The sequence below is a fragment of the Suncus etruscus genome, chromosome 9, assembly GCF_024139225.1.
Source record: "Suncus etruscus isolate mSunEtr1 chromosome 9, mSunEtr1.pri.cur, whole genome shotgun sequence".
Classification (NCBI taxonomy): domain Eukaryota; kingdom Metazoa; phylum Chordata; class Mammalia; order Eulipotyphla; family Soricidae; genus Suncus; species Suncus etruscus.
Window position 1 is genome coordinate 57,941,569 of NC_064856.1, and position 12,137 is coordinate 57,953,705.

The 12,137-nt window shown below is 40.6% G+C and overlaps 1 non-coding gene across 1 annotated transcript; it reads left to right on the plus strand.

The window, feature by feature from the left end:
- The first annotated feature begins 11,971 nt into the window (after positions 1-11,971).
- LOC126019356 (U1 spliceosomal RNA) lies at positions 11,972-12,137 on the plus strand. Its single transcript, XR_007499081.1, has one exon. It is a non-coding gene; the product is annotated as a U1 spliceosomal RNA (small nuclear RNA).

The window sequence follows — 12,137 nt, forward strand, 5'->3', positions numbered from 1 at the left end:
GAGGTTGCCAAGCTTTTCAGCCACTCCAGTAGTACCCAAGCTGCTAATGCATTCACTGGCAAGCATGTCTGTGAGCCTTCTCTGGTGCTTGGGGAATAATTAGCAAGGCAGACACTTAAGGAAAATGAGTCTTTCTTCCCTAGTGATCTAGGGCTCTATGCCCCAGTCCTGCCCTACTTCTGGGTCCCCTCCCCCATTGCACATGCTCTTTGGTAGCACACCATGGCCACTGAGATTTCATCACAAGGACAGCAACAATAAGCTTATAAATGTGCCTCAGGAAAGACTCACATTAATATCTGTACTTTTAGACTTGGGCTTGAGTGACTAGGGAGACAGACTATTCTTAAAAGTCTGAGCTCATTTTGCAAAAAGACAGAAAGGGCCAAGAAACATGCCTCCTCTCTACTGAAGATGGCTATTGCAAAGAAGAGGAACTATGATGGGTGGGTTCAGCTCATTGTTAGTCTTTTCTAGAACTTGTATGTTTCAGAGTGGAATTTTTAGTTGGAGAGGAAGCAAGTCCCACTATGCCCTCATAGGCCTCAGTCCTAAGGGACCACGGGGGTGAGGTGGGTGTGGTGGGTTGGTACCCAGGTACTTGTCCTGCAAGAGAGGCATCTTCAAGGAAAATTCAAACAGCCTTAGACTACAAAGTTGGGTTTCCGTGCACTCTGTTCCTGCAGAGGAGAGCTTAGGAGTGAGTTCCTCCTGAGGGTTATTACCTGTCATGATCAAGGCTGAATTAATCAGGCTATAAGAAGTCTGACCACCTCACCTCGGGGTGCTTTTCCAGATGGCATTTCCTGACACCCCACTCCATTCTCATTTATGCTCTTATTAAGGTGGCCTGTGAGGATGGCAAACAGCTGCTGTGTGAGCAAGATGGCAAAGTGGAATCTGGGTCAACAGGGCCTGGGTTCTGTGACTCCTTCTCAGGGCCAAAGCTTTGCACATGGCTCACTAGTAATTCTGGGCCTCTTTTCAATCTATGCCCTCTTTGGACTGCTTTTTCCTTCCCTCCATCTATCCTGTGGTCCTCTCCAGCTTTTACTTTATCTCATGCCAAGATCTCAGAACACCTCAGTTGGCCATACCCAAGAAAGCTTCTCTCATCACTGCCAGGCCCCTACCTGGCTTTCCTGAACATATGAGACCAACACTATCAAGTTCTTGAAGGCAGATTTGTTCTTTCTGCCCACCCCCTAGTTTGACCCTCACAATCTATCACTGGATCCTATTAATCCAGCCTCTAAATTCTGTTTCCTCTCCACCCTTTTCTTTCACCTTTTCTACCACCTCTTACTCAATGTCCATGGTTCTTTTTTTTTTTTTTTTGCTCCACTTGGAGTCATTTTCTCCAAAGAATAGGATAAATTTATTATTATTATTATATTATATTATTATATATTATATTATTATTAAAAATTCTTTTATTCATTTTTTTCATTTTTTTCTTTATTTAAACATCGTGATTACATAAATGATTGTGATTAGGTTTCAGTCATATAAAGAACACTCCCTTCACCAGTGCAACATTCCCACCACCGATGTCCCAAATCTCCCTCCACCCCACCCCACCCCCACCTGTACTCCAGACAGGCTTTCCAGTTCCCTCATTCATTCACATGATTATGGTAGTTCTCTGTGTAGTTATTTCTATAGCTGTACTCACCACTCTTTGTGGTGAGCTTCATGGAGTGAGCTGGTGTTCCAGCCCTCCTCTCATTGTCTCTGAGGATTGTTACAAAAATGACTTTTATTTTTCTTAAAACCCATAGATGAGTGAGAACATTCTGCGTCTCTCTCTCTCTCCCTCTGACTTATTTCACTCAGCATGATAGACTATATTTACATCCATATATAGGAAAATTTCATGACTTCATCTCTCCTGACAGCTGCATAATATTCCATTGTGTATATGTACCACAGTTTCTTTAGCCATCCGTCTGTTGAAGGGCATCTTGGTTGTTTCCAGAGCCTGGCTATTGTGAATAGTGCTGCAATAAATATAGGTGTGAGGAAGGGGTTTTTGTATTGTATTCTTGTGTTCTTAGGGTATATCCCTAGGAGTGGATTGGCTGGGTCAAATGGGAGCTCAATTTCCAGATTTTGGAGGAATCTCCATATCGCTTTCCATAGAGGTTGGACTAGACAGCATTCCCACCAGCAGTGGATAAGAGTTCCTTTCTCTTCACATCCCCACCAGCACTGATTGTTCTCATTCTTTGTGATGTGCACCAATCTCTGTGGTGTGAGGTGGTATCTCATCGTTGTTTTGATTTGCATCTCCCTGATGATTAGTGATGAGGAGCATTTTTTCATGTGCCTTTTGGCCATTTGTATTTCTTTTTTATCAAAGTGTCTGTTCATTTCTTCTCCCCATTTTTTATGGGATTAGATGATTTTTTCTTGTAAAATTCTGTCAGTGTCCTGTATATTTTGGATATTAGCCCCTTATCTGAAGGGTGTTGGGTGAATAGTTTCTCCCACTCAGTGGGTGACTCTTGTATCCTGGGCACTATTTCTTTTGAGGTGCAGAAGCTTCTCAGTTTAATGTATTCCCATCTGTTGATCTCTGCTTCCACTTGTTTGGAAAGTGCAGTTTCCTCCTTGAAGATGCCTTTAGTCTCAATGTCATGGAGTGTTTTACCGATGTGTTGTTCTATATACCTTATGGTATCAGGTCTGATATCAAGGTCTTTAATCCATTTGGATTTTATCTTTGTACATGATGTTAACTGGGAGTCTATGTTCGCTTTTTTGCAAGTGGCTAACCAGTTCTGACAGCACCACTTGTTGAAGAGATTTTCCCTGCTCCACTTAGTATTTCTTGCTCCTTTGTCAAAAATTAGGTAATTGTATGTCTGAGGAACGTTCTCTGAGGACTCAAGCCTATTTCACTGATCTGAGGGTCTGTCTTTATTCCAATATCATGCTCTTTTGATAACTATTGCTTTGTAGTACAGTTTAAAGTTGGGGAAAGTAATGCCTCCCATTTTCCTTTTTCCTAGGTGTGCTTTAGCTATTCAAGGGTGTTTATTGTTCCAGATGAACTTCAAAAGTGTTTGATCTACTTCTTTGAAGAATATCAGGGTATTTTTAAGGGGATCCCATTAATCTGTATAATGCTTTGGGGATTATTGCCATTTTAATGATGTTAATCCTGCCAATCCATGAGCAGGGTATGTGTTTCCATTTTCATGTGTTCTCTCTTATTTCTTGGAGCAGGGCTTTATAGTTTTCTTTGTATAGGTCCTTCATGTCTTTGGTCAAGTTGACTCCAAGCTATTTGAGTTTTTGTGGCACTATTGTGAATGGGATTGCCTTCCTGACTTCCATCTCTTCCCTATCATTATTGGTGTATAAAAAGGCCATTGATTTCTGTAGGTTGATTTTGTAGCCTGCCACCTTGCTATATAAATCTATTGTTTCTAGAAGCTTTTTGGTAGAGTCTTTAGGGTTTTCTAAGTAGAGTATCATGTTGTCTGCAAACAATGAGAGCTTGACTTCTTCCTTTCCTATCTGGATTCCCTTGATATCTTTTTCTTGCCTGATTGCTACAGCAAGAAATTCCAGTACTATGTTGAAGAGGAGTGGTGAGAGTGGACAGCCTTGTCTTGTACCAGAATTTAGAGGAAAGGCTTTTAGTTTTTCTCCATTGAGGATAATATTTGCCATTGGCTTGTGGTAGATGGCTTCAACTAGATTGAGAAAGGTTCCTTCCATTCCCATCTTGCTGAGAGTTTTGATCAAGAATGGGTGTTGGAACTTATCAAATGCTTTCTCTGCGTCTATTGATATGATCATGTGATTTTTATTTTTCTTGTTGTTGATGTTGTATATGATGTTGATAGATTTATGGATGTTAAACCATCCTTGCATTCCTGGGATGAAACCTACTTGGTCATAGTGTATGATCTCCTTGATGATGCATTGGATCCTATTTGCCAGGATTTTGCTGAAGATCTTAGCATTCATCAGGGATATTGGTCTGTAATTGTCTTTTTTTGGCAGCATCTCTGTCTGGTTTGGTATCAAGGTAATGTTGGCTTCATAAAAGCTGTTTGGGAGTGTTCCCGTTTTTTCAATTTCATGGAAGAGCTTGGCTAGGATTGGTAGTAGCTCCTCTTGAAAGATTTGAAAAAATTCATTAGGAAATCCATCTGGGCCTGGGCTTTTCTTTTTGGGCAGATGTTTGATTACGGTTTCAATTTCCTCAGTAGTGATGGGGGTATTTAGATATGTTACATTCTCCTTACTTAAATGTCGAAGGTTATAAGTGTCCACGATTTTTTTCCATTTCTTCTAGGTTCTCATGTTTAGTAGCATAAAGTTTCTCAAAGTAGTCTCTGATTACCCTTTATATCTCTGCAATATCTGTCATGATCTCCCCCTTTTCATTTCTAATATGGGTTATCAGATTTCTCTCTCTCTTTCATTGTGAGTTTTGCCAATGGTCTATCAATCTTGTTTATTTTTTCAAAGAACCAACTTCTGCTTTCTTTGATCTTTCGGATTGTTTTTTGGTTTTACACTTCATTGAGTTCTGCTTTCAGCTTTGTTATTTCCTTCTGTCTTCCTATTTTTGGTTCATTTTGTTGGTCATTTTCTAATTTTTGAGCTGCATCATTAAGTTATTCAGGTATGCCCCTTCTTCCTTCCTGATGTGTGCTTGTAGAGCTATAAATTTTCCTCTCAGGACCGCTTTTGCTGTGTTCCATAGAATCTGGCAGTTTGTGTCTTCATTATCATTTGTTTCCAGGAAAGTTTTAATTTCCATCTCGGACCCACTGGTTGTTCAGTAGCAGGGTGTTTAATTTCCAATTGTTAAAGTTTTTCTTCTGTATGGCTTTGTAGTTCACATCTAATTTCAGAGCCTGTGGTCAGCAAAAGTAGCCTGCAAGGTTTCTATCCCCTTGATTTTATGGAGGTATGTTTTATGTGTCAGCATGTAGTCTATTCTGGAGAATGACCCATGTACATTGGAAAAGAATGTGTATCCAGTTTTATTTTGGGATGGAGTGTCCTGTATATATCTACTAGTCCTCTTTCTTCCATATCTCTTTTCAGGGCTAGTATGTTTTTGTTGGGTTTCAATCTAGTTGTCCTATCAAGTGTTGATAGGGCTGTGTTGAGGTCTCCCACAATTATTGTGTTATTATTGATTTCTTCTTTCAGATTTGTCAGTAATTGTATTAGATAATTTGCTGGTCTCTCATTGGGTGCATATATGTTTAATAGTCTGATTTCTTCCTGTTGCACATATCCCTTGATTAGTACATAGTGTCCATCTTTGTCCCATACCACTTTTCTGAGTATAAAGTTGGTGTCATCAGATATTAATACAAAATCCCTTCCTTACACCTATATTCATTGCAGCACTATTTACCATAGCAAGACTCTGGAAACAACCCAGATGTCCTTCAACAGATGAATGGCTAAAGAAACTGTGGTACATATACACAATGGAATATTATGCAGCTTTCAGGAGAGATGAAGTCATGAAATTTTCCTATACATGATATATTCCTAGGAGTGGTATAGCTGGGTCGTATGGGAGCTCGATTTCCAGTTTTTGGAGGAATCTCCATATTGCTTTCCATAAAGGTTGAACTAGACAGCATTACCACCAGCAGTGGATAAGAGTTCCTTTCTCTCCACATCCCCGCCAACATTGCTAGACAAGCACTTCTTGTAAAAAAAAAAATCATGCATTCATTTAGTAAGATTTGGGAAATTTCCTGCTAAAAGATCTTCCTTACAAAGTCCCAAAACTACCATGAGAATCTACAGAAGAATCCCCCTCTCGTCTCCAAAATATGGGCAGAAGGCAACAGATGGGGAGATGAGAAGATAGGGTTGGCTCAAGACAACTGGGCTTTTTAGCAGCACACAAGTTTCCTGTTCTGCATAAAAGGGGCCTGAGCCTTGAGTACAGCCTCTGCTCGACAAACCAGGGAGCTGTCAATCAGATGAGGAGAAAGTACCTTCCCACCTATCTTTATCTTAGCAATAAGATATGGCAAAAGCTAGAGATGACATAGGCCAAGTGAAGAAACACTCTGGCAACTGATTTCTGGACTCTGGAATTTTCAGGCATAGCTACACACTTGACCTGATGAAGGAATAAGAGAAATAGAACTATTACTAAGATTCATAATCCCCGACAATCTTCACAGGGACTAGACTTGACTCTTGGGCTGCACCAATCTATTGAGTCTGCACTGACGAAAGCCTGAGGAAAGAAGATTCTTTTTTCTTTCGGGTCAGAAATACACTCAATGGCAGCTAAGAGTCCACTCATACAAGAACCAGCTATAACATTCGGAATTTACTTTTATTACTCAAAACCCTTCAGAGACAGCTCTCCCTGGCTAGGGTTTGGTTAGATGTGACTTAGAATTGCCTCTAGGCCAGGCCCTTCCATTTTTTTCTGCAGTCTCAAATCACATACAACCCTTACCCCATACCATGCCCCACACCCCCAATACCACTCTAAACTTCTGCTGAGAGACAGAGGTACCATAAGCCACTTGGCTTTCTGAAAATCAGGTCAATTCTGAGAACTGTCTCAGACTAAATGGCAAATGCTTTGAGATTAATGCAATACAACAGAAACATAATTGGACCCCCCCCCCCCCGGCTGGCTTCAAAGCCCAATTCTGCTCCTTAGTTCTGCGTCTCTGGACAGGTTTCTTAACCTCTCTCTGCCTTAATTTACCCCAATGGAATAATGACTAAAATAAAAGTTCCATGTATTATTGTAAGGATAAAAGAATAGAGAATACTGTCTGACCCAAGAAGAGCTCTGATTAAGTGTTGCTCTTACTATTACACCAGCTCTGTGAAGAGGGGCATTAGTTAAAGGACAGAGATCCTTACACTCATTTAGCCCAGGTATAGCTTAGAAGATTGTGATGTCTCAGCATGGACTGGGAAATACCACAGGTGGCCACACTCACAGAGTCTTTCTCAGGATCCTAGAGTGTGTTATCTCCTGACTCCACTTGCCTGATACCTTGATCACCCAGGAAATGCTGACTCTCACCTCATGGTTGCCCTGGTATTGTTGCCCTCTTTAGAGCATAAAAGGGACTCTCCTAAATAATGCTGGTTGTCACTCCTAGGAACACAAAAATCCAATACAAACATCCCTTCCTCACACCTATATTCATTGCAGCACTTTTTACAATAACCAGACTCTGGAAACAACCAAGATGTCATTCAACAGATGAATGGCTAAAGAAACTGTGGTATATATACACAATGGAATGTTATGCAGCCGTCAGGAGAGATGAGGACATGAAATTATCCTATACATGCATGTACAAAGAATCTATTATGCTGAGTGCAATTAGTCAAAGGGAGGGAGACACACACAGAGAGAATAGTCTCACTCATCTATGGGTTTTAAGAAAAATTAAAGTCATTGAAATAATTCCCAGAGATTAGGGCTGGAAGGACTTGCTCAAGATATGAAGCTCACCACAAAGAGTGGTGGAGTGCAGTTAGAAAAATAACTACGCTGAGAACTATCATAACAATGTCAGTGAGCGAGGGATATAGAAAGCCTGTCTCAAATACAGGCAGAGGTGGGGAGGGAAGAGATGGAGGCATTGGTGATGGGAAGGTTGCACAATAAAGGGGGTGTTCTTGTTATGACTGAAACCCAATTACAATTATATTTATAAGCACTGTGTTTAAATAAAGAAATCATTAAAAATATAATAAAATAAAAAAGGAACTGGGAAAGCAAAAAAGAAAAAATGCTGGCTGTCACAATCCTATCCACAGAAGCCTATGTTGGGGAGGGGTCAATGGTTGGATCTCAGAACCCTAGGGCAGGAAGATTTATGTGGCCTATGAGAGGGACAGTTTCTAAGATGGCCAGATACAAAACTACAATTACACTTCCCAATGCCACATGTGTTATTGCCAGGGGCCGTGTAGGGGATCCCCAACACTCCTGTTGAGTGTTGCTCCAGGTAATTGCGGGAAATATGGAGAATCGCGAGAGAGAGAGAGAGAGAGAGAGAGAGAGAGAGAGAGAGAGAGAGAGAGAGAGAGAGAGAGAGAGAGAGAGAGAGGAGAGAGAGAGAGAGAGAGAGGAGAGAGAGAGAGAGGAGAGAGGAGAAAGAGGAGAGAGAGAGAACGAAGTTGAGTTGATTATACTAACAACTGAGGAAGGCAGCTCCACAAATGCAAGACAGCCCCTGAATGAAGCTGGCCTCCCTTTGAAGAAGAAAGGCTAGGAAAATTGGCTCACCAAGGAGAATTAAATGATAACAATGTACTGAGCGAAAATCAAAATCAGTTCTAAGCCAGCTCACTCAGAAAAATACAGGATCCTGAAGAGTAAAAATGAACTATGTGAGACCTTTGAACAGTGAAACTTTTACTTGAAAATGCTTTGGAAAGTGATTCTAGCACTTGTAGAGATGAAACAAATGCACAACCTAAAAAAAAAACCGGCTGTGTTCTGGTTGCCTGTGCTTCTGGGGCAGCGAGGATTCCTCTGAGACCTCTGCTGTGCCCTTGCCTCCAATCTAGGAGACAAGGAGGCAGCTCATGTGGTTGTGATAAGTCAGGTGTTTCTTTCTTCAGGCTCCAAAAGGCCGTGGTTGATGATGAAAATTCAACTCTCCTGGGTCTAGGTAATTCCAGTGTTCGTTGGGAAATGTCAGTTTTCTTCTTGTTCCATCTGGGCTCCAACCTGGAACATCTCCCCCCAGATGCCTCCCCGTTCAAACTCTAGTGATCACCTAGAGACTTCAATTTGTTTGAGTAAAATTCATGTTAGTGTAGGTTCCTTCTATTTATTGCTATTTGGTAGGCTATTGATCACCCCCACCTCTACTCCAAGAAAACTTTCCCAGGGCAAGAATAATGATGCATTGAGTAGATATAGGTCATCCTATGTCATAGGAAGAGATGTGTAGCACTCTAAAATGAAATAGGTGAGTTTTACAAGAAAAAACAATGGAGAGTAACAGAGGGCCCTAGTCTTTGTGGGTCAGAAGGTACAAAAACAGGCTGAGAGGGTTCAGAAGGAGAAAGTTATGAGTTTCCCAGTGCCCAGCACAGTGGGTGTCAGAGGAATCTATGTATTCACCTCCCTTTTTTGCCCTTGGAAGGCCTGTTAGTGCCTCCCACATACTACTAACAAATCCTGAGGCCAAGTGTGCTAATGCAGTCCCTAAAAATTGGCCTCTCTGAGGGAAAAGGGCCCAGTGGGGCAGAGCAGTTCTGGAGGGGCAAATGGAAAATATCCAGCCCAGGGTCATTTCCCAGCGGCCACAGCTGCTTGGTCCTCAGCCAGGTGCAGCCATTATGGGACACAAGTCCCCTGGCCAATTTCAAAGCTCTGCTTACTGCTGGGATTGCATGTTTGAACAAAGCCTTTATTCTCTATTTCAACAGCAGGACTAGAATTTAAAAAGCTTCATTTTCAGGACTGCCTGCTTTTGATCTGTCTAACCTGAAACTTACATTTTTGAGTCGAATATGATTATTTAAACAAAGGGTTTCAGTGATAAGCACAAAATATTATGGTTTCCCCACAGTCCCCGACCCACTCTCACAGAACATCCCTATTCAGGAATATCCTATGACCAGCTCTTAAAGTCACAGCACTCTCAGCTTCCATTTCTCCCCAAAATTGGTTTCTTCAGCCCCTATTTTCATTTGGGCATTCTGTGCACCAGTCAGAAAGATCAGAATGGCTTTAACTTGGCCAAGGGCAGCCAAGAGCTGGAGCACCTCTCTCCTTAATGTGCTTCAGGGATTGTTGGCAGATCAGAGATCCTCATCTAATCAGTTTTCTTTATGATGTTTGTTTTTGCTTCCTGATTCAATTTTCCTTTCTTCTCAGATTTAAGCTCTTCTCTGATATTATCTTCTATTCTCCTCAGCTGAACTTTCCCCCATACTCAAGCCTTCATTTCTGTCCTTTGTCATATTCTTCCTGTCTTGACTTGTCTATTAGTCAGACTGGTGTGTGGATCAGCATATGTGTCCCTTGGAAATAACACCAGCTCTGCACTGTCCCAGTGAACCTCTGAGTCAGAGCAAAGCCAGGCTTCATGGGGTGTGCTAGAACTGTCAGATTAAGAGCTAGTGAGTGAGTCCTTGGGCTGGCCCTTCAGCCATCAAGCACTAGCCTGAGACTGAAGAGTTACTGTTGGTTTATTTTTCTTTATCACAACCATGAATGCAAATGGAGAAAGCAAGGCCATCTATTACCATATATTAAAGAAGAACAATAGTTAGGAAGCAAAGCTCAAACTTAACCTGACCCAATAGTGTTTTCTTACAAATAAATTACAAATAAAAATAATATGAAATTTTCCTTTAGGAAGAACAAGCTAAGTTTTTTTTTTTTTTTTTTTTTTTTTTTATTTTTTTTCAGAGACCAATGATTAATTTATTAAAGTATGAATGAAGATTCCATCGTAAATGAAAGGTATACTGTTTCTTTTAAACTTTTAACAAGGAGCATAAAATTGACAGTAAAATTATTTTTGAAGTTACATAAAAATCTGTATTTTATTAATTTATGTTTTATTATAATTGTACCAAAAGCAGAGATTCTTAGGGCATATTCTAGGCTCTGCACACAGTATTCACTTCTGGCAGAATTTGGGGGACTGTATGCAGAGCCAAAGATTAAACCTGGGTTTACTGCCGTACTAGAGAAGTATTTAACCTTTGTACTATCTTACTCTGGTCCAAAAAAAAAAAAAAAAACCTTTTAATGTCATTGTTTGGGGGGTTTCCAAAATACTAATAATAAGCTATTTAAAAGGGTGGGGAGACACTTCTTTTTTTGTTGTTGTTGTTGTTTTTGGGTCACACCCAACCACGCTCAGGGGTACTCCTGGCTCTACGCTCATAAATCGCTGCTGGCAGGCTCTGTGGAGTATATGGGATGCCGGATTCGAACCACCTACCTTCTGCATGCAAGGCAAATGCCTTACCTCTTGCTATCTCTCTGGCTCTGGGGAGACACTACAGATGGGATGGTGTTTTGTCAGTTGTATGTAGCCAAACCAATTTCAATCGCCAGTACATCATATAGTTTCCAGAACGCTGTCAGGAATGATCCCTAAGAACTACCAGGTATAATCTTAAACAATAAATAAGTAAAAAAGAAAAAAAGTTTTCAGGATACTAATAAATAGTGTTAAGGGAATGTGGCTTTTCAAAATATTTTAAAGGTAAAATCAAAATTGTTTCTCTTTTACAGTAGGGGATAATACATTTTTAATCCTCTGATTTCTATTATTAGGTATCAAGTAATTGGTAACATCTTTTTTGTCTATTATCTATTTAATATTCCTAAGTAAAATACATTTGAGTCAAATATTACTCAAACTGAGTAATATTGAGTCAGATTGAGTAATTTGAGTAATTTTAGCCTAATATTCCCAATGTCATAAAAATATTAGGATTTTATATTTTCATTTTTTAGCAGACTAGAGAAACTTTGCTACTATGAGTATAGTATAAAATAGGGGGTGGGGCGCAAAGACCCAGTACATGGTGTAAGGCCTTTGCATATGTGTGACTGATTAAGTTCAATTTCTGGCACCTAATATGGTCCTTTTAGTCCACCAGGAGACATCTCTGAGGCATATACACTGAGCACCACCAGTCTGGTCTTAACTAAATATATCAAAATGATGGGTACAATCTCTGTTGGTGGGAATATGGTAACACAGAAACTCTAATCCACTTCTGATGGGAACACTGTCTTGTCCAAACACTGTTAAAACTGTTGCTGAATGTGGTCCTGCTGAAGTCATAGTTTTCTGCCCCTCTGCTAAAAATACTTCTAACAGGTACCAAGGTTTCCTGCTGTTTGAAGGCTGACACTCTCACAGCCAATTTTCTATAAACTGCCGACAAACCCAATTTAAAGCTGTCTTTTGCCAAGATCCCTGAATATTCTTCTATAACAATGTTTTCCTCACTTGCTCTGGCAGGGGAGATACCATGATCACGAAGGTGGTTTCCCCAGGGCGAGGCTTATCCATTGCACTCCGAATGTGCTGACCCCTGCAATTTCCTCAAATGTGGGAAACTCGACTGCATAATTTGTGGTAGTGAGGGACTGCATTCGTGGCTCTCCCCTG